This window comes from Octodon degus, unplaced genomic scaffold, assembly GCF_000260255.1.
Source record: "Octodon degus isolate 3935 unplaced genomic scaffold, OctDeg1.0 scaffold00003, whole genome shotgun sequence".
In the NCBI taxonomy this organism is placed as follows: Eukaryota; Metazoa; Chordata; class Mammalia; order Rodentia; family Octodontidae; genus Octodon; species Octodon degus.
The window spans coordinates 25,112,912-25,135,400 of NW_004524579.1; the positions used below are offsets into that span (position 1 = coordinate 25,112,912).

The 22,489-nt window shown below is 46.8% G+C and overlaps 1 protein-coding gene across 2 annotated transcripts in view; it reads right to left on the reverse strand.

Annotated features, from left to right (window-relative positions):
* The window catches only part of Zbtb7c (zinc finger and BTB domain containing 7C), a 330,626-nt gene that overhangs the window by 164,948 nt on the left and 143,189 nt on the right, over nt 1-22,489 (reverse strand). The window contains exon 1 of one of the 2 annotated variants that reach the window (XM_023714701.1): nt 1,135-1,211. The exons of the other annotated variant lie outside the window; for it this stretch is intronic. The gene's annotated coding sequence lies outside the window, so the exon portion shown is untranslated. Of the gene's footprint in view, nt 1-1,134; nt 1,212-22,489 lie in introns of those variants that run through there. 2 annotated transcript variants of the gene reach the window in all.

A 22,489-nucleotide genomic window follows, 5' to 3' on the forward strand; every position in this document is an offset into this window, starting at 1 on the left:
GTTCAGAGAAGGAGGAGGAGGCCCACCTCATAGCCCTGGAGGAGCAGAGGATAGAGGAGAAGAAACCCAGGGTGATGGCAGGCACCGTGAAGCTGGAAGACAAGCAGCAGCTGGCCCAGAGGGAGGAGAGTGAGGCCAAGCGCCTGGCCATCATGATGATGAAGAAGCGGGAGAAGTACCTTTACCAAAAAAAGATCATGTTTGGCAAGAGGTGCAAAATCCGAGAGGCAAACAAACTGGCACAGAAGCGGAAAGCTCATGATGAGGCTCTGAGGTCTGAGAAGAAGGCCAAGAAGGCAAGGCCTGTGTGAGTGCTCATGGCGCTCCCAGAGCTGGACATGGCAGATACAGGCCAGCGAGGACCTACGCTGGTGGCAGGCCCTTCACTTCTGCTCTCATCCCTCTTCTTCCCTGGCCAGCCCTGGACCCTCTTGCCCTCTATTTGGGTGCGTGGGCTGTTCAAGTTCTTGTGGATGGAGCTCCCCGCTGGTGGCTGAGCAGAGAAGAGGCCTTCTGTTCCCAGGAGTCAGTGACACGGGGAGCAGGCATCTGACAGACCCCTCCCTTGCTGCCTGCGTTCACCCTGGCTTTCCATAGCCCCCTCCTGCAACTGGACCTGTGATTGTCAGGGTGCTATGATGGGGTGAGAGTGGAGACGATTTTGTTATTAAATGGCTGGATTCTAAAAAAAAAATTATATATAAATTTTTTAGAACTCTAAGCCAAGAAAGCAGACATGACACCTTAGCTAGTGATTCACTGCCGAGTGGCTGACACATCTGCAGATGACAGCAAGAGAGTGTGCCGTCCCAGACAGAGGGGACATAGCTGGGTCTTGAAGAAGGGCAGAATTTGAAAATCCAAAATAGTTGGTAGAAAGCACAGAACAAATCCAAGGAATGCCACAGGTTCTCCTTGTTGTGCCTCAGGATGGGCCTTCAGGATGTAGGCAGGACACAGAGCCTCCAGCCCTAACCCCCACCCCAGCCCTGTGCAAGGCCTGACTTGGACACTGAGGAGGAGGGCTTTTGCTCTGGGTGAAGGCCCAGTAATATGTCTTTGCAATTCCCCTTGCCTGTATCTTCCCTGGCTGCTTGTTCCCAGAGGGTCTAGTGATTGAGGGGCTGGACTTACCTCCCTGGTCTCTTTAAAGCGGTGCAGGTACAGTGCAGCCTTCATAGACAGAAGCCCTGGAGCTCTTGGGAAGAGAGGCAGCAGCCAATGGCATGCAGCAGAGAAGCAAATGGCTATGCAGAGGGCCAGAACAAAGTGGTGGCCACGCTAGACTGGTCAAGGACCAGAACAGAGTGGTGGCCACGCTAGACTGGTCAAGGAAGCCTGGTGACATTGGAGCGTCATGCTCTCAAGGCAGAAACAAACAGCTGGCACCAAGACCTTTTGGAAGGAACAAGACTGGTATACTAGAGGGACACAGGCCAGTGTGGCTTTATGTCCTGGACATGATCCCAGACGCCACTGTCTTTCAACCTTCTCAATGACCAGGGCTTTGCTGTTGACTACACAACTGCCATGACTTCGGACTCTCCATTCCCAAACTAAGCAGGGTCAGGAAAACAATTGAACTATGTCAGCTCACTGCAGGAGACTCTTTAGTGATGGCCCTAATCACTCCAGAGTTGATATTCTCACAATTAAAGCTAAAATGTGTGACAGGGTTGAGTGGGACCCACTGTTGCCCTGGGCCTTACCGTCATAGATGGCTTCTTTTGTCTGCTTCAGGAAGTCAAATTACTTCAACTATATACTCCTGATAACATCTCTGTGCTATTAGAATACTTCGTATTCATTAGCATTTCATTACACTTGACATAAATGAAGCAAATAACTTGTCAAATCCAATAAGAAAGCAGCCACCTTTTAGACAACAGCATGGTGAACAGGGTACAAAATGCATGTGGTTTATCAAAAATTTGTAGCATCTGTATGGGTGCTGATGTGCAAGCTGTTGGATCCACTGGGGCACAAGCACACACATGGAGAACGTAGGTGGGGGGAAGAACACCAGAGGAGACACAGACCCAGCTGATGGCCATGTCAGCGCAGGAGGCCCTCTCTGGACTGGGCTTTCTCACCTGCGTGGCTCCAAAGTGCTGTTGAAATGTGAAAAATGGCCTCTAAGCACACAACTGTGACGACGTGTGCGGCAAATAAGGGACTAGGTGAATCAAAGGCAATTGGACTTGCATCAGCCCATCCCGCAGGGAGAACAGGCACTGCGTGTTGGCACAGAGAGGCCTCTGGGTGCCACCTGGTGCAACTGTGCAGGTGGCTTGAGAAGGTTAACAGCTCCATTCCACTGAGCCTGCTTTTTATTGTGGCAAAACATACATAACATAAAAATTTACCATTTTAATGATTTTTAGGTATTTCTACGTGGTCTGAAGAACATTTTAAGTCCAGTGGTACTAAGTACATAATCATTGTTTGGTTGGTTGGTTGGTTGGTTGGTTGGTTGGTTGGTTGGTTGGTTGGTTGGTTGTTACAGGGTCTCACTACGCAGCTCAGACTTGTAGTGGTCCTCCTGTTGTCAGCCTCCCCAGTGATAGGATTCCACGCATGCACCACCACGCCTGGACTCTGTGGGTGGCTCAGCCCATCCCTGGTGGCGAGGCTGGCTCAGCATGTGGAGCCAGGGATTGAAACGTGGTTCCTGCATCTGCCTAATCTTGCCTAGGCAGGCGCTTTAGTCCGCTGAGCTATCTCGCTGGCCCAATAATCATTGTTAATCAACCTTCACCACCATCTGTCTCCAGAACTTTTCCATCCCCCTCCCCCTGCAACTTAAACCTACAAACCAGTACCTCCACACTCTCCCTCATTCCGAGCCCCAGAGAGCACCATCCCACTTCCTCTCTGGGCTCATGTCTGCTCTTGCAGCATTTGTCTTTGTGGAGCCAGCTTCTTTCCCTTAGCATAATGTTCTCAAGGTGCATCCATGCTGTAGCACGCATGAGAAATTTCTTCTTAAGACTCAATAATACATCACTGTCTACCATGTTTTGTTGATCTGTCATAGACACCTGCCTTCTTCATCTTGGGGCTATGGTCAATAGTACCTACACGCAGGTACGAATATGTGTTTCGGGTTTCCATTGCTCTGGATATAGCTAGAAGGGAAGTTGCTAGATCATATATGATCTCCAAATTCATTTTTAACTAACCTGTTGTATATATGTGTTTTTAAAATTCAGCATGCCACCAGTCATTTTTTAAGTGGGTGCAGCATAGGACAATAAATTAACCTCCCCCAAGGTATGGGTTTGGAAGGTCAGTCCCAGTGATCCTGGTCATGGACTCCTGCTCACGACCACTGATCTTGACAACAGCAGGCACTAAAGGGGCATCCAATCTATCTGCACTCCATGCAGACTCCCTCCACTGCACCCCGCAGTGCCTAGTCATCCACCCAGGGTTTCTTCCAGAGCGAGGAGTGCTCGCTACTGCAGCAGGCCCTGATTTCACTGTGGACAGCTTTCACTGTTTTCAAGTTCCATTTCAAACTAAGGGAAAAGTGTTTTTTCAGTTCAGACAGTAAGGAGGAAAAGCTATTCTGGGATTTGCAAGGTACCAGTGAAGCCTGAGGGGGTAGAAAATGCCATGCCTGGTCTCTGAGGCTCATGACATTGTAGAGAGTGGCAGCTGACACACCGCTGCAGTTACATAAGCAACAGACCAGCTTAGGATGAGAGCAAAGTGAGCCTGCTGTGCAGCAGGGTGGGAACGGAGGGAGGCTGGAGGAGGCTGGCAACCCTCATGTGCTATCTCCGGGGCAAGAGCCTGAATGTGCTAGGAGCGGGCACTCCTGCACAGCCACCACCCCACCCCGAGGTCTCCCAGCCTCTGGAGGCCCCAGACTACTGCCCAGGGTAAGCGGAGATCCCTCCCTCCATGGTCCTGCTATGACTGTGCAGTCCGAAACTGGAGTCGTTGTAAATTCCCCCCCTTCAGCCCATGCTTGGTCCACACTGAGCCTGCTAGGTCCCACTGCTGAACCCTTGCGTAGCCCACCTCTCACCTCTGTTCCACAGCCTCCACCACCCCTAGACCCTCACCATTCTCTATGACTGAATCATGTCTACCCCAAAGTTGTATATGGAAGTCGTAACAGCAAGCACCTGAACTAGACTGGGAAAGGCCAGGAGAAGACACCTAATATCTCTGTATCACAGATGGAGGTGCAGAGAGTCATCTGCATGTGGCATCCCAACTGAACCAGCTCCTAAGTCTTGGCACTGGCTCTCCTCCCTTCCCACCATATAGTGTACGCTGCTAGCTCCTGTCCCCTGGCAGCTACTCCCCTGAGCTCACCCTCCTGGCAAATTCTGGGCTCTGCTAGCCAGGGGGAAAAAATGACATTGACCACGACAACACTAGTGCCTGTGAGAGCTGACTTGGAGCCCACCCTGCTCCAGGCATCCCATTTACAGAGTTTAAATAATGCAGTGGCACGACGTGATGCACATTCCCCAGGATGCTGCATAGAGACAGTGTGCTGGGGTTGTGGGTGGCAAGAGAAAATGCAACGACCTGGTGAGCTATTGGTCAGGTCCAGAGGGGGTGATGGCAGTCTGGACTGGACGCCTACATGGGAATCAAAGAGAGGTGCCTTGACTTCAGAGGCATCTAACATACAGGGCAGACAAAGCCACCAAAAAGTGCAGAAGAGATTCATTTACTTGAATGAATAATGGGGATTGATTCATTTACTTCTAGCCAAGTCACTATGAGGCAGGTACTGTCATTGTGCCCATGTTTCAGGTACAGACACAGAGTCACAGTATAAGTCCTTTCCCAGATGACTTACACACCCTTGTAAGTGACGAGATAAGGATTTGGGGCCAGGCAGCAGCTTCCCAAGTCAGTCCCATGCACAAGAACTGATACCTGGCAAGTGCTTGCTGAGGGGTCCGCATTTCTACGGGGGAGTGGGGGAATCAGCAGCATCTGCAGAAAAGGCACCACAAACAGAAGCTGATAGGCATGGCAGTAAGGTCAAAGGAGACAGCTTACTGAGTGAGGGGTCTGCTGCACAGCCACATGGCCTGTCCTTGCCACAGGGGATAAGAATGCTGAAGCAGCAGCCGGGTGGGATAGTCAGGTCCCTGTCTGTATAATTGGTGTCAGAGCAGGGGGCAGGATGGGAGGGAGACAGAAGGAGACAGACTGTTTAGGAAGCAAGTGTAACATGGCTAGTGCAAAGCTGAGGCAGTAGAACGAAAAGGAGGCTCCAGCACGTCTTCTGATAGACTGTTCTGGAAGACATCCTGGCCCTGTGGTGGTGACCAACACTCGCTCACCAGCTTCTATCATCCACAGATGTGGTGCAGAACCTGCAGATGTGCAGGTCAGGTGGTCATGTGCTGCCAAGGGGCCTTGTGGACTGGACACTCCTCTCGGACTAGCAAACCAAGTTCACATACTCGGAGACGTGAAGGTACAACACCAGCAGCCTCTGAAGCCATAGCATGGCAAGGTTCACCCCCAATGAGTTTGGCCCAGGGAACCTCTCAAAGCACACTCAAATCAGGTGCAGAACTGGGGTGCAGAGGTGACGAATGATGGCACCTCTGCAAGCACCACTCTGCTGAGGCCATATCCCAGCAAAGTGGGATAGGAAGCTCGAGTTTGCTCAGCAGTGCTGATCTAATGCTCAGACACAGGCCAGGGCTTACTGCTCCTCCAGAAGTGGAGAAAGCAAGGCCGCCATCTTGCCATCAGGGAACAAAGACGTACAGAGCTCTGTGCTGGGGAGGAGATGGATCTCAGCACCCAAACTGCCCAGGCCCAGGCCAAAGAGCTCAAATTTTCACCTACACACTGACCTTATATTCAGGCATGTAGGATCCCACTTTATGGTTTGGCATAGAGTATTTAGGTCTGAATCCAGGGGGGTTTCCATCCCACTGTGTGAGAAAATGAGTCAATCAACCAAAAGCTGGCACAATTGATAGTTCAGACTTACCAAGTACAAGGAAGTTTTCTAACCACTTCATGTATGTTAACTCACTGAATCCTTGGAATAGCCCAACTAAGCAAATATCGTTAACTGTGCTTCCCTGTGAGAAAATGGAGGACCAGAGAGGTCAAGCCACCGGCCCTGCATGCCAAGCAGGCAAGAGGACCTGAGGTCCGATCCGGGCAACATACTCTGAGCCAGTTCCTCCTGCAACTGTCCTGGTCTCCCTCCTGCTCTGCTCTCACCAGCTTGATGCCTCCCCTCCCCCTCCAGCCCCAGGAACATCTGAACCAGGAAGCTATGGAGGTCGCATGTGAAGCAGCAGTCACAGCAGAGGTCTAATCCTTGTCCCTGGCAGCTGCCATCTGGATGATCCCACCAGAGCTTCACTGATACTCAGGCCAGGCAAGAGGCCTCCAGGGACAGACTGAGCCAGAGAAGAAGAATGCAAGAGGAGCTAGTACAGCCCAAGTTCAGGGCAGGACCTTGTTTGCATGGCAGTCTCCTGCACTGAAAAAACAGCTCCTGCCTATTCTCTTTAAGGCAGGTAGCAATGTTATCATCCCCATGTATCATTTGGGAAACTGCGGCTCATGGGAGCTGGTCTTGAAAACCCCCTAACTGGGGCAATGCCTATTGCACTATGTGCAGGAAGGAAGGGGGAGCCTTCCCACAGACACAGGACACAGGGGCCTTTCCTGTTTTAATACTGTATATGTGACTGAGCCGAGACCACCAGCAGAATTATAAACAGAAGAGCACAAGCAGTGGTCTCTCTAGCTTTCTCACCATTTCACCACTGTCAGGCCACAACCTCTGTGAACCTTGCTGCTGTCTTCTGCACCCAAAAGAACTACACAAAGGCACCAAGACAGCTGGGGCAGTGAAGGGAGGAAGCCAAGGTGGGCTAGGACTGTTGGGTGTGGAGTCCTTGCCCTGAGGCCAGTTGTTTCTCAGCTGTGTGCTGAGCAAGCTGCTCCTAGGCCTAGGCTCCAGGCCAGCCACGCTTAAAACTCCACACCTACACATGCCCAAGATGCAATCAACGGTGGCATCCTGGCCCTGTGACTACTCGAGATCACAGAGTCAAGTACAAAGCTTCCTTTACAACAGCTAAGATCTCATGCTGGGGATGGCAGGAGTAGGGAGGGAGGGAGGCATTGGGGGAGCAAGGCTTATGGTGAGCCTTGATTCCCAGGAATGCGCAGGACCTTTTGACCTGTAAGTGGTGGGTGGCCACAGTAAAGCACCAATTAGAGCACAGGTGTCAAGACAGAGGTGAGGATTTCCCCACTTGCATCCCACTGACATCCTATAAACCCAGGGACTTCAGCCCTAGGTTCCTGGGCTCCCACATACCTCCAGCCACAGGCATAGGCAGCGTACAGTGAACAGAGGTATCTAATCAACTGCCCCTCACAGGAAACAGAGTTACAAAGGGGAAAGCTTCTGGGATCTGGAATATTTCTCTATCTTGAGCACACTGCAACAGGCCTTTCCCTGACAGACCCTAGTCACAGGGGCACACATCTGGGGCGGTGGGGTGTAGCGGTGCTGGGCTTTACTTCTTCAGGGGTTAGTCATACAAAAAGGGGCCAGGAGTCCTGGGGCTTAGTCCCAGTCCAAACTAGCTAACCTCCTTTGACCTCAACCTCTGTATCTATAAAATGGGAGGACTGTGTTCTCTCCCTCAGTCACCCCAACAGGTAGGTCTGAGGAAGAAGGTCTGTTTCAGAAAGTTCTCTTTAAAACCAATAATCATCACCTTTTATGATTTATACACCTTGGTAACTTAACATGCTTGAAAATTATATTTTGAAGATAAAAGTGGCTAATAGAATATGTGGAGAAGTTTCATACCTGCAAAAAGGCCCTGTAAGAGCTGGGGTAGCTGGAGCCATAGCAGCTACCATGGATCATGAAAATGAGGTCAGTATGCAAAGGTAAGGGTGGTAGATTAGAATAACTGAAATCCCATAGAACAGTTCATATTTCATCCCTGCCTTGAACTGCCTTTACATAAGAAAAATGAATATAGTACACTGAAATTATTTAAGTCACTGTTGTCCATGGTTTCTGTTACTTGCAGCTGAACACCATGTCTAAATGCTATAAGGCCTGCATGTGTTTACACTAGCACTCTCAGCTATGAACTGCACAAAGGTCATAAATGTAGAACCAATGAAGAAAACTTAAAACCTACAGGGAGCACAAGCCTGGGAGGAGGGGCTGCCATCAGCAAATGGGAAGTCCATGAGATGAAGGGAGACCCAGAGCACAGGCTGCAGAGGACAGGAAGGCCTCCCCTGGGGAGAAGAGGTAGATGAGCCGACAGATAGCGATGACCCACACATCTGTGCGGCACCCCAGGAGCCCCTGTGTTTCACTAGGGGTAAAGGCACCAAGAACAGAGTTTCCTGGGACATTCAGTGTAGAACGCTAATGCACAGCTGTGTGACAGATTAGGTTCCAGCAGCAAGACCACTGCTTACCAGCCTCGGGCAAGTCCATTCGTCTCAGTGCAAGTTTCTCCCAGTCTACAAGTAGGGGAGAGTCACAGCCATCACTTGGAGTCACCATGATAGAAAACTACACTTTTTACACAGTCACAGACCCAGCAAATGCCCAATAAATAATCACTACACAGCCTGAATATAGTCTATACAGGAAGGAAACCACACTGAAACCATTAAACTGACTTCTAAATAACTCTTAGGAAGCTACATGCAAATTACTGCAATGTTTTAGTGACAAAGTTTGTTCATCAGTTAAACACCAGTTTATCTATTGGGTGCAAAATTTCCTGTATAATACCTCTGATCCCCTATCCCTGTCCAGATACCCAGGTGGTCTATGCACGCATGCCTGAGGGCAAACACTCCCTACCCATAACCCACTTCAACCTCCCAACCGACCACAACCACCTACTTCCTCTGGAAGTTTAACCCCACCTTACTGGGGTTTCAGAAATAAAAGGCAGAGGGGGCAGGAGAGAGGGGGACAGGCACAGTGAGAATGAACAAGCACAGTGACCCAAGGCCCCTGGAAACCCTGCCTGTCCACTGCAGACAATGAGGAAACCAGGCTGGCCCTGGGCAGTGTGGCTGATTGCTTCAGTTGCGGCTGCAGTGATCCCTTCCATCCGCACTCAAACCTTCTTACAAGGTGACTCTGCTCCCCACATCAGCTGGCAGGGTCTGCTCTTCCAGCACATTAGTATGGACGGGCCTCGCGGGACTTGCTGCGACCTACAGAATGTGGTGTTAACTTTATGTCACCATGATAAATGCCCGAGTTAATCAATTTATAAAGAGAAAGAGTTGATTTTTCTCACAGTTTTGGTGGCTTCTAGTCAGTGCTCAATTGGTCTCATTGCTTTTGGGCCTGGGGTGGGGTAGCACACCCTAGCAGAAGTGTGTGAGGCAAAAATGCTTAGCTTTTAGCCACAGAATGGAAGAGAGAGAGAGGAAGACACTGGGGTTGCCAATTGCTTCGAAGCCACACCCCCATGGTCCTAAAGCCTTTGACTAGACTCCACCGGGTAAAGGTCCACCACTTCCCAGGAGCAGCATATTGTAACACACAGGCCCTTGGGGACACTCAACATCTAAATTATAACACAGTGAAAGTAATTGTGCAGTTTCTGAGTGCAGAGCTCAAGAGCTCCTACAGCATCCACTCTCTCCTTCATAGTACGTCAGCACGGTGTGCACGCACAGCCGGCTTCCTTAAGCATAAGAGACACAAGGAGAGAAACCCAGTCACTTCAGGCCATCCCAGGGGACCTCCTCCCAGTCCCAGGGAGCAAACCCAGCCACAGCACATGGAGCTCACTTGAATGGCTGGCCATACCACAGCACATAGTTGATTACTGTTTTAAGCCACTAAGTTTGGAGCTGCTTTTTACCTGGTTGTAAGAATAAGTAGATCCCTAGCCAGGAAACAGCTTTCTCTAAGGTACAACCAAGTTCCCTTATCTCAAGCTGTCAGGAAACGCCAACCCCAGTGGTTCTCTTTCCAGTTGGTTACCATTTTCTTCCAAGTCTTAGTCCTTGATTATATATGTATAATCAAGATGTGATGCTATTAAGCAACGAGGCTCGGCACTGAAGTTAGAGACCTTTACACACAATGGAAGGGCTGCAATCAATGGTTGTCTGTACGCTGTAGCTGGTTATTGTCACTGTCACCATTATTAATATTATGGCCACAGACTTACTTGAATAGAGAACAAACTAACCACCTTTTAGAGTTTTGCTAAGTCTTTCAGACTCTGGAGAAATGCAAGTCTTGTTTCAGTAAATATTGCTTTATCATAAAAATTATCAGTAGAAATTTCTGGACTAGTCTTCGACTTTCAGGAACTAAAAGTGAAGATTACAAAATAAAGACAAGAAAAGATATAGGCTGCCTGGGAAATATTAGAATTGTTACAGACAGATATACAGCTACTTTGTCTTGGTTCGATGAAAAGAAAAGTTTGTGCTAATATTGTTTAGACAATGTATCATGTCTGCATCTTGTCCTCTGAATAACCACTATGAAGACAACAATATGCAATATATTAATTATTGTAACTGTCCTACTAACCTGTTTTGAAACTGTTTCCTTGCTGTTTTATTTTCTCATTAAAATGAATAAAAAACTAAAAAAGAATTGCTGCAGACATGGAGATGGGGCTCCTTTCTCTCTCTCTCTCCCCTTCCTTCTTGGAATGAGAGGACAGGAATACTGCAGAAGATCCTGAGCAGGGGAAATGGCTGTTTCTGAAACACCCATCATAGTGGCCTGTAACACAGCAGTGGAGGAAAGAGTGGGCAGCAAGGAGAAGGACATGCAAGCAGGGGGAGAGCCAGCCAGGAGCTGGAGATGCTGAATCGGAGAGGCCCTGGAGTGGGGCATCTGCCAGGAGGTGAGCCCAGAAGGGCAGGGAGTGTTCTCAACACAGAGGCTCCTGAGCCAGGGAACCAGACCAGCCAGAAAAAATGACTGCAGGCAGTACATAGCAGCCGCAATCAGGACAGGTGCTTTTCGCCTGGCCTCATACTCACCTGTTCCTTGTCAGTACCATGGGAGGAGAAGACTGCAGGAATTCCAAGGTCAGCGCCTGGTGAGGATCAGTCCGAAAGGGAATGCCCTCCCCAGTCCGCCCCAGGAGGAGGAGGTGGCCCTCTGCCCATACATCATGTGGGCCCCTGTCCTGGGGAGCAGGCAGCCTGGGGGAGACCTTGCTGCCCAGGGTTGGGGCAGGTCCTCCTGCAGCCTCTCCCTCCCTCTCCCCTGCCCCTCCTCCCTAACAGGACCCCTCCCCACTGCCTGCTGCCCAGTGGCCGGAGAGCAGCTGCCAAAGGCGGAGGCTGTGGCAGGAAGAAGAGAAGCAGCCCTGGCATGTTGTGCTTGCCACCCGCCCCTGCCTGCCTGCCTGCAACCCTTCCTTGGATGCCAGGAGGCAGGAGGCTCCAGAAGAAGTAAGACGAATACACACAGAGGCACACATACCCACGCACACAATTTCATGAAGTCACACTCACACACCCCTACACCCTCACCCACACATATTCATACACACACACATACACTCACACACCCCTCCAGCCCCACTCATTCGGGCTCACAAATACATACACTCTCACACGCACATTCACACCCCACCACTTGTGCTCACACTTGCACGCATTTGTACACACACATCCTACTCCTCCATTCACACCTCTCTCTCTGTCTCTCTTCACACACACACACACACACACACACACACGATTAACAGCAAGGATATTTCTCCCTTCTCCCTTGTCGCCTGACCCCAAGAAAGAAATCCATCTGGCTCTGCAGTGGCAGCCACAGAGCTTTACGCCATCTGGAAACACAAGCAGGGAAGGACCTTGCCAGGCTGAGGTGCAGGCAGGCAGGGTCACAGGAAGGGAGGAGAAAAACCATGGTGCCGCCAGATTCGTCAAACAGCATATTGATCCCCCATCCCATCAACCCAAAGGCCCCCCATGTCCTGAGCAGCTCTCCCCAGACTCCAGTGAGCTGCCTGATCTCCACTCCACTCTACTCCTGTCCCACTCCCCCGCCAACACCCACGCCAGTGACATCAAAACGGCCACACACAGTCTAATTTAGCACTCATTTTCCTTGGCCATGGTTGTGTGATTTCTAATTATTTTATTCCCGAGACTTACCTTGATGGATAGTTATACATTTTCCAATTTACTATACAATGTCTTGTAAAGTGCCCTTTAAAAAAAAATGTGTGGATTATTCCACGTTGTTAATTTTCCCAGTACTAAAGAGAACTCTACCGATAATCATCCGCCCTCGAAACTCTGATTCCATCCCCATTTCCTTTAATACTAATAAAATGGACAGTTCATTTATAAGAAGTCCCCTAAAAGAGGGTATTGAAAAACATTATATTTCTTTTAAAGTTGTTAAAGGGCATAAATCCATTACTCAGATAGAGATCGCTTAATAATTTAATGCCTTTGGCTTGGCATTGTTCCCGGAATATTTTCACTTTCTCTGTCCTTATTTTCAGGTTGGAACAAATTGGGGAGTAATCTGCTCTGTTGGTGGGAACCGTCCAAGCTGAGGCAGGAAGGGACAGGGACGAGCTGGGGGCCGGCACCGTCAGGAGCTCCCTTCTCTCACTTATGTCTTCAGTGAGGCCTGGAGCAGGTGTGGGGTGCGGGGTGTGGGGTGATCTGGCGGCCACCGGGATCCTGCCTTCCTCTCTGTATCCGCGGGTTGGGGGACGTGTGCCGCCCTAGGCCAGGAGCCTCAGTTCAGCCTCCAAGAAACAGGGAGCACCCCTGTTCCCCTACCCCGCAAGCAGTTGGGAGGGCCCAGAGACCGAGCCTTTCTGCAAAGGGATTAGTTTGCATTTTCTAAATAAAATCATTTACATGATGCATTAACCCAACCCCGTAATTAAAATCGTTAACGTTTCTTTGTGCAGATTAGCAATAAAGAGAAACTAAGTGCAGGAATCAACCTTCCTTCTCGGGGCTCATCAAACACCTCCCCTGGAAGCCCAGCCCTACGCCCCGCCCCCTTCCTGCCCGAGCGCAGGGAGCCTGGGTCAGGAATTCACGCAGCCGAAATTCTAGCTCCACCTCAATCTGTTGGAGGCCAAAGACCAAGGGCTTGGGAGGAGACCCTGGATTGAACCAAAGAATGCTGGGGCTGACACAGGGCTCTGGAACTGAATTCCGCATGCTCCTACCCGTCTGAGCGCCTCAGTTTCCCCTATAAAATAAACCCAGACAACTCATACGATGTTTATAGTCTTGTGCTCATGGCAGGTGTGCCCCTGTGCCTATGAGAGATTTCTGGACATAATGGACAGCGTGTTTGTTGAAGGAAATGGAATTTAATAGGCCAGAGCATATTCCGGGCGCGAGGGGGGAAAGCAGTGGAGACATGGTGCCACCTTGCACACATGCTCCACGCACGGAGATGGCGCTGAGCAGGCAGCCCCAGGACAGCAGCCTGCTGCCCTCGGCCCCACCGCAGGAATGCGGCTGTCCTTCAGGCCTCACCTGTGGAATGGCCGTGCCCATGGAGAAGATTTAACACAGGCTGCTACGGTGAAGGTGACAGGGGACCTGAGGCAGAGGAGGCCGATCCCAGAAGGTTCCTGGGCACAGCCAGCCTTATTCTCATTTGCTCTCACTCATTCGGACCTGGGGACAGCAGCCAGGTCCCCTGCAGAAGTGGGCACAGCTGAGGATGCCAGCAGCTGCACCTGAGTGGATGCGAGCCCTCCGGGACAGCTGAGCGGGCACAGAGGCTCCACAGTTCATCCACACCCTGGCGAGGGCCCTGGGCTAGGGACATCTTACTGCTAGCAGGCTGCCCTGAGTGGCCCTGAATGGTGAGTCCAAAGGCCTCCCGTGTAAGCCACTCGAATTTTCTAGAGCAGTTCTACAACTCTAGTATCCGCGAGGAACTGGCTCTTTTCTTTTCAGGGCCACATGCCTCATTGCCACAGACTGAAACCCTAGCTCCACAGTTGACCAGCTGTGTGGCTTGAATAAATTACTTAACTTCTCTGAACTTTGGCTGCTTGACCTGAAGAGGGAGTGTAACCTGACCCAGAATGAATAAACAAGAATAAATGGGGGGAAAAAAAAGAGTAAATAATCACAAAACTGTGAAAACACCTGGCACCAGGCACATGACAGTGCTCTTCATCATGGCCTCAGCAGAGCTGGCTAAAGATGACTCTACACCTTCAATACTTCTTGCACAAAGAGGTAGCAGAGCCCAATCCCTTTCTCAACTATCAGCTGAACTTGTGATTTGTTTGACCCATGCAGTGTTGCAAAAATGACATTTTGTGACTTCAAAGACCACTTCAAAAGAAGTCCTACAGCTTCCAGGCCGGTCTGCTGGGACATTCTCTCAAGAGACCACTGCCACTAGCCAGGATATAGTTACCTGAGAGCCCGAAGCTGGAGAGGGCTGGTGCAGTTGATCAGCCTCCTCCTCCAGTCAGCCGTACTAGATTATGTCCTCCTATGCTGGTTGAAGAGTGTTCCCTCCAAATCCATGCCTACCTGAATGGAACCTTATTTAAAACTAGGGTTTTCACAGGTGAAGTTACAATGAGGTTATCCTGAATTGGATGCAGTTTTTATAAGAAGAAGGAAATCTAAACACAGAGATACAGAAGGGACAGGCAGCCGCAGGAAGATGGAAGTAGAGGCTAAATGGTGTGTCCAAAGGCCAAGAAGCGCTAAGGGGGGCTGGCACTCACCCAAAACTGGACAAGGACAGATTCTTCCTTAGAGCCTTCAGAGGACCTCAGCCCTACTCACTACCTTGGTTGCAAATTCGCATCTCCCAGACTATGAGAGAACACAAACAACGGAGGTTGTGATGCTTTGTTAAAGCAGCCTAGGAGAGGACTGGGCCTGCCAACTTGTGAGACCTGGGACCCCACTGTGGACCCCTCTAAACAAGCTCATCAACAGCTCATTCAAGGTCATCTGTAGCAGAAGACCTGGAAGCTGAGATCTGTCTAAATTCCTGACCCTTAAAATCATGAACTCCAATAAACTAGATTCTGACTTTAAGCTGTAAAGTTTTGGGGTAATTAGTTTGCAGCAACTGACAGACATACAAAGGAAGGCACTGGCTGAACTGACTCTAACATTCAGGTTTCTTGCTTCCTACTTAATTCAGTGGGAATTTCCATTTTCCTATGATTTCTCTTGTTCAAAACCCAGTTATTATTTTTAGCAGCTTCATATGCATATATAGTATAAGTTTTATCCCAGAACCCAGTCGAGACATAAAGTCAATTGAGAACAGGTAGATATGCAGCATGCTACCATTGCATACCATGATTGGCATCCACCGCTTGGTTAACTGCTGAAAGTGAGGGGTTTAAGCAATGGCCAAACAATAAAAACAACCAAGGCATTAGGAGAAAGGATGCGATAAAAATTCAGTTTTGAGGTGAGGGAGTCAGAATATTGAATGGGTAAGGTGAATTCCAATCATGAGGTGCTTTGAATGCTAAGCTGGGAAGCTCCAGCACAAAGATGTGCAACAGTGGATCTTCTAATATACCACCAAGCTAGACTCAATCTGTGCTCTCGCCTTACCCCGTCTTCAGTGGCTAGATACTCCTTGATTCCCCAGCACTTGCTAGCCGGTAAGGATGGGTCTCCTGTTTCCACAAGAGGACCCATGCTTCTTTAATACAGGGAAATGATTCAGCTCATTCAGGAGATGTCCCAGCAGGGAGGTGGGACACTGCTAGTAGCAAAGACCAAAGGCTAAGAAGTTCTAGAGGTCTTTTTACGAGCTTCTCAACCCTGCCACCTCAGAACCTTCTTTTTTTTATCATTTCAGATTATGAGGGGTTTTCCCCCCTTAATTTTATTGATAAACAAATAGAAATGAGATAGTTTCAAATCAAATTGGTAGGACAGTTTCAATAATTAACACATTGCATACATTCTTCCTAGTGGTTAATTGCTGTACAAGATGTGGGCATGATATCCTATTTACAAACACCATTAGAACAAATCGCTCTATTCATTAAGAGAATGTAACTATATATCTATCCTAACCACTTTGAATACACAGATACAAAATGGACATTCATCTGTATCCCCTTTTTTTGTTAAGTTCCGTTATTTGAATATTATAGGTGTGTAAACTCAGCAAAATATTCTAAAAGAGTCCAGTAGCGCATTATAGTATTGGGTCTTCCGCTTGACTGGCAATGTCAGAAATTGTTGACCTGAGTCCCCCACAGCTCAACATAACAGCATGGCTTTAGTTATATTTCATTTTTATACTTTTCTGTCAGAACCTTCTAGATGGGGCTGGTTTCTCTTTTGAGGACAGTTGGGTCAGTGCTTCCATTTTCTTCCAAGAGCAAACTCTGCCAGGCACAGGTTATCCCCATGTGTCATTCTTCTGGGCCAATGGACACAATGCATATAAGCCTCAGCTGAACTGCTCCCAGAGTGTGTAGCACCCAGAACGCCCTACCTTCATGTTGTTTCCTATTATTTCAATCCTATCTGAATCTCCAGATCCAAAAAAAGAGAATCCCTCTTCCAAAAGTCTTCTGCAACTGTACCAGGCCACAGAATGGCTTTGCGTTACCTCACTACGTGTGGCTTCGTATTCATAGTGAGTTGTCTTATAGTATTTCTATTGTATCAAGCTATTTCTTTTACAGCTGCCTAGGTATCTTTTAAATTTACAGTTGTATTACAAAATAAGACTACTGATGGTAGAAAAAAATACTGAAAAAACACATACAAGGAGTACTCTGTCCACTCTAACTCCCTGTCTTCTCAGAAAAAACTATTGCTATCAGTTTGTATTTGGTGTTCCAGACATGCTTTCTGTTTATATAAACATAGCCATGTATGTCCTGCGCACCTGGGTATTTACCTGCTAAGATATAAAGACAGCACACCACACACCCTTTGCACATCGGAATCTTTCGTAGTCTCATAAGCCTTGCTTCATGACTTCATACAAGACAGGTTTGGGGAATTGCTCAGGCGTGATTGGGAAGGACACCAATTGTAGACACATGGCTGCTACTTTATACTTGATTGAGGTTTTGATTTTTTTACATGCTCGCCAACTTTTTGGTCTAATTTGTTAAACACTGAAAGAAGTTTGTGTAACTTCTTTCCCACTTTGAAGGGTGGGTTTGGGCACCTTTTTCTTTTTCTTTTTCTTTTTTTTTTTTTGCACTTCTATCTTTTTATTGGATTTTTTAATCCTATAATTAATCCTTAATATTGGGGTTTTTTTGTTTTGCTTTATTTCTTTAGCACTGTGGGTTGAACCAGTGCCTTGTATGTGCTAGACAAACCTACCACTGGGCAATATCACCAGCCCTTTCAACATTTTATTGAGATAGGGTCTATGTTGCTCAGGCCAGACTTGAACTCTTGTCTCAGCTTCCCAAGTGCTAAGATTACAAGCATGCACCATCACAGCCAGCTAACTTAGTGTTCTTTAATGAAATTAGTATTTCTCTGCATTTACCCATTTATTTACCAAGGTTTTTGTTTTTATTCCTCATTGCATCTTGGATCTTCCTAATATAGTGAGCTTCCTTTGTTAAGTATGTGCTTAGAAGCTCCTTTTGTGACTAGCCTCTGCTGTGAACTCTTGAGTTTTTGTTGATCCAAATATATCTGTTTTGATCATTTGTATTTGCATAAAATTCTAGTTTGATACCCCCACATGACAGCACTTTGATGAAGTCTCCTGGCTGCTACAGTTGCTACAGGGAAGTTAGCTGGTTTTCCAATTGTGTTGTCCTCTGTAGGTCATCTGTCTTTCCTCCCTGGCTGGTTTAAGGTCTGTATTTTTTCTTCTTCTTTCCCCTGCCCTGAGCCCTGCTGTAACCTTCTTAGAGGGTACTAAGTAGTACTTGCTCTACTCCACCATGACAGGACCATCATGGCTTCCCGCCTTGGCTCTGTGACCTGCACCACAGATGAATCCCTTGAAGTTCATGGAATTTGTAGCCATTACTATTTCAAGATGCTCTGGTCTTTTTGGCTCATGAACCTGCCAAAGAAATGATTTGGTCCTCCTGTGCTCCAGGGGACAGCAGAAGAGCTCATGCTATCCTGCAGGGTTGGAATAAATCAAACTTGGGGCAGAAGAACAGAAATAGGTGTTCTGTCTTGACCATCTGCCAGTATCTTTAACATTAAGTACCACCTGGCACCAGGTGAGGAGACACTAATATGGCCAGTGAACACACATCCCAGTGGCAGTGTTTATGACCCACAGGGCACTCATGATCCATAATCAAAGGTTTATTATTGAAGATACTCAGGATAATTTTAAATAAGACAAGTATGGTATACACTTGAGACCGTTTGAGGGATAGAACTATTGCATCTAACTCATGAAAGGACAGTCTGGCTTTTCTCTGCCTAAAATTCCCCCTCCTGTTAACATCTTCCACTGGCAAAACTTAGCCAAAATCCACTTGGCCAGGAAAACTGAAGAATGAAATTTAAAAGGGTCATCCCTCTGCAGGACAACAGACAGCAGAAATCAGCAGGAAACAGAAAGCAAATTAGCAAATGAGAGGAGCAGAATGAAGCCTGGCACAAAGACCAGCTGGGAACCTACAAAGAAGTTCCCTACAGGAAAGCTGGGACTCCACATTACAGAAGTGGCCAGAGGGAAGAGAAGGTGGAGGATACTAAAACCTCAGACAGACAAAAAATATAGGAAATCTGCTTAATCCCAGAAACCAGGGAAATGAAAATTAAACCAGACTAAATATACATGAGAATAGCAAAAGTTGAAAGATCTGACAAAACTAAGTGTTGACAAGAAGGAGGGGAAGTGTGGGATTCAATTCAGCATATAGACTTTGCCGGCTTGTGGGAGTGAGAGTTGATAGAATCATTTTGCAAAAGAGTGGTTTGACATTAGCTAGCAAAAAGAAGATAAGCGTACTCAATGATGGACAGCTCTACCCCTAACTCTTTGCTTCACTGGGATGTATGCACATGCCTATCAGGAAACATGCTATAAATATAATGGCATTTGACAAACAGCAAATGAAGGTGGATAACTGCTATTTTTTTAAGTAAGTTTTATTGAGCTACTATGTGATTCTTTGAATAATGGATGCACTTTTTTTCCCCTTCAGTGGTAGGGATCAAATCCAGGGCCTGACACATAGTGAGCAGGTGCCCTACCAACCAGTTACAAATCGAGCCCTCTTATTTTACTTTTGGAGACAGGTAGCCTTGGATTTGTGATCCTTTTTGACTCCATCTCCCCAGTGGCTGGGATTGTAGGTGTGCAGCACTGCTCCTGACCAATTCAGTTTTCTTGAAGAAAACTGAAACTAAGCCTTAAAAACTCAGCAAACAAAGTCAGGGATGGAGGGGCCAGGCTGATCCAGGAGCAGAGACAGAAGAGTCATCCGAGAATAGCAATGTATCTGATGAACACTGAAATCATACCATGACAAAATACAATTACCCTAGCACTGCAAGCAAGTATAAGCGATTCTGTTGTATTATGCCACACCAATCAAGATGCTAAATAGAAAACTCATCTTATAATTTTAATGCATATGTAAAAGCCATTTTATAGAATTCAACTACCACTCCTAATAAAAATTTAAGACTAGAATTAAAAAAAGTTCTTGTTAGTATCATAGTGCATCCATATTTAAACTAAATCAGTAATAATTCTTCTAAATTCAAAACATATAAAGATGTCTCCTGCTGCCATTTTTATTGAAAGCATCAATAAAATTTAATTATTTAACATTGCCTTGAAAATTCTTGATAAAAAATTAGGGTAAAGATAGTGAAAAGATAAATATTGAAGATAAAGAGGTAAAAATATCCCTTGTATATAAAGTGATTATATATCTAGAAAATTAAATCATCCAAAGTGATCTGAAAATAAACCATCTAGTGAGCCAGCTTAACTGTGAGACAGGTTATATATCCTTCATGTCATCAACTCAGAGGGGTTCTCATGTCCCTAAGACTAAATCTGACATCCTTAGGACCAAACACTCTGGTGACAGATTCTCTGATCCAACTACTGCGCTCCAAACACAGGGCATTCCTTGCGTCTCAACGTATGTCACATATTCCCCACCTCAGGGCCTCCACACTTGCTCCTGTCACCTTATTTAGGTCTCTGCCCAAATGATGCCTCTTGGCCGTGGCTCTTCTGTCCTCACTCACTAATGTCACCTTATGAGTGGACTTTCCTGGGCATGGAATAACTTCCTTTGCCATTCTTTATCCTTTCACCCCATCTTAATTCTCTCTTGATAAAATTTGTTGTTACCTGAGATATCAGTTGTGCTTTTGCCTATAGTTTCTCTTTCCACTAGGATATAATCTCCATGAAGATAGAACTTTATAATCTCCTTGGATCCTTGAAAGATTCCTGGGCCACAAAAGGCCCTAGGAAACTCTATAGTGGATAAATGATTACACAAAAAGCAAGTAAGACACTCAAAAAAAATCTAAGAATTATTTTCTCTTCTTTAGAAAAATAAAAATCACAGATTAAGAGGCTGACAATTGTCACACATAATAATATAAGGTTTCTCTATAATGAAAATTAAGACTTAGAGAAAGGACAACAAACTAGAGTGTATATGAATCAACAGGGCAAAATGCTTACTAATTATAATCCATAAATATAGGAAACCCTTGTAGACCTTGTCACAGTTCACAAAAATCCATATTTGTAATCCCATGGGAAAGATGGAATTCTAATAGGTTAATTCTAACCTACCATTTCCAGTGCAACACATGGTGCAAATAAAGACACTAAGGCACATTTGTAGTTGTGTGGAGTCGGGGGTCCTAAGTCCAGCTAGCACAATGGCTAACCAGAACAAAGGCCTCTACCCAGGGCAGAACCCAGATTTTATTAATCTGTGAAGAGAGGAGTGACTTGCGGATAAGTGACCGTGAGAGTGGTGGGAAGCCTGTGAGTGCCTCGAGCTGGCCTAGGGAGCAGCTAATGTTTTGGTATTGTGCTTCAGTTCTGATGTGTCATCTTTCATAACCCGAGAAGTCATAGCCTCTTATCGCGAGGCTTGGTCTCTGCCACATGGCTGCATGCAGCATTGTTCACACATGTTATTCAGGAGCAACAGGCAGGCTTTCACTAACCCATGGCCTTCCTTCAAAGACTACACAAAGCACCTCAGCTGGACCCATTTGCTTTGCTTAAAGCCAACGGAGTGGAGAAAGACGAGGCTGAGCCACCTTTGTATACATCAGCACATGGGAAAAGGGCCAGGTTCAGCCAAAATGGAGACACCTGCTCTTCTTCCCAGGGGAGTCGTCCAGGCAGTCCCTGCAAAGAAGGCACCCGTTTACATATATAAGAAAACCACTGAGACCATAGAAGATGGATGAACAGGTAACTCATAGAAAATTGTTTACTATCTAAATAAATATGTAGTGAGATAGGAATCTTTACCAGTAAACAAAGGAATGTAAATTAAAGCAAATTTAATATCATTTTATCTGTCAAACTAGGGAGAAACATGGTTTTGCTAACTGCTACTGAAGTTGGGGTAAAATCAGTAGATTTCTTCCAGAGTGATGACACCGCACTGAACAATATTTTTGGAAAGCAATTCAGCAATACAGAAAAAGAGTGATATACATGTCTATGCCCTTCACCAGCAATCCCTCTATTAGGAATTATTCCTACAGAAATTCAGCAGCAGCCAAGAGCTGTAGATGCTCACTGCAGGGTTATCTATAAAAGCCTCAAACTGAAAACATATAAATGGCCAACATTAAGGGGAATGGCTTAATAAATTACACTACCTCTGCACAATGGAATATTATGTGGCCATTAAAATGATAATTATGCAGATGCATGAAAAATGTTTATGATCCTCTGGTCACTGAAAGCAAGCAGAATGCAAAATAGTATGTACGCACCTTGGGGGGAAAACTCCAGCATGTGTGTATATCTTCACACTGAAGATACAATACATGAAAGATATAGTGTATAGAAATAATGTAACAGTTGGATTTGGATTAAGGAGATTTTGTCGATGACATAGAAAAAAACTATTTTAAATGCTCACTTTCAATTTTTGCCCTGAAGCCCCCACAGCTTCTTACAGGTTTGGCTCCAAAGCACTCTTTCAATGCCCAGAGTAAATGTGCACACTACTCATTTGCAACCATATTTACTTTTATCTAGGCTGAAGGGACCCTTCTTACCACCCCTTTGAATAGCCTGTCTGCTCTGGTGCTTGATGCAAAGATGCAGAATAGGACTGGCAAGATAGCTCAGCAGACTAAGCACCTGCTTAGGCAAGCACAGGGACCAGGGTTCCATCCCCGGCACCACATGCTATGCCGGCCCCATCCCCAAGTGTGCTGAACTGGCCACCGAGACCAGGCATGCAATGCAGGCTGAGAACAGGAGGATCACTACCAGTCCAAGCTGTGTAGTGAGAACCTATGCCAAATATTAAAAAAA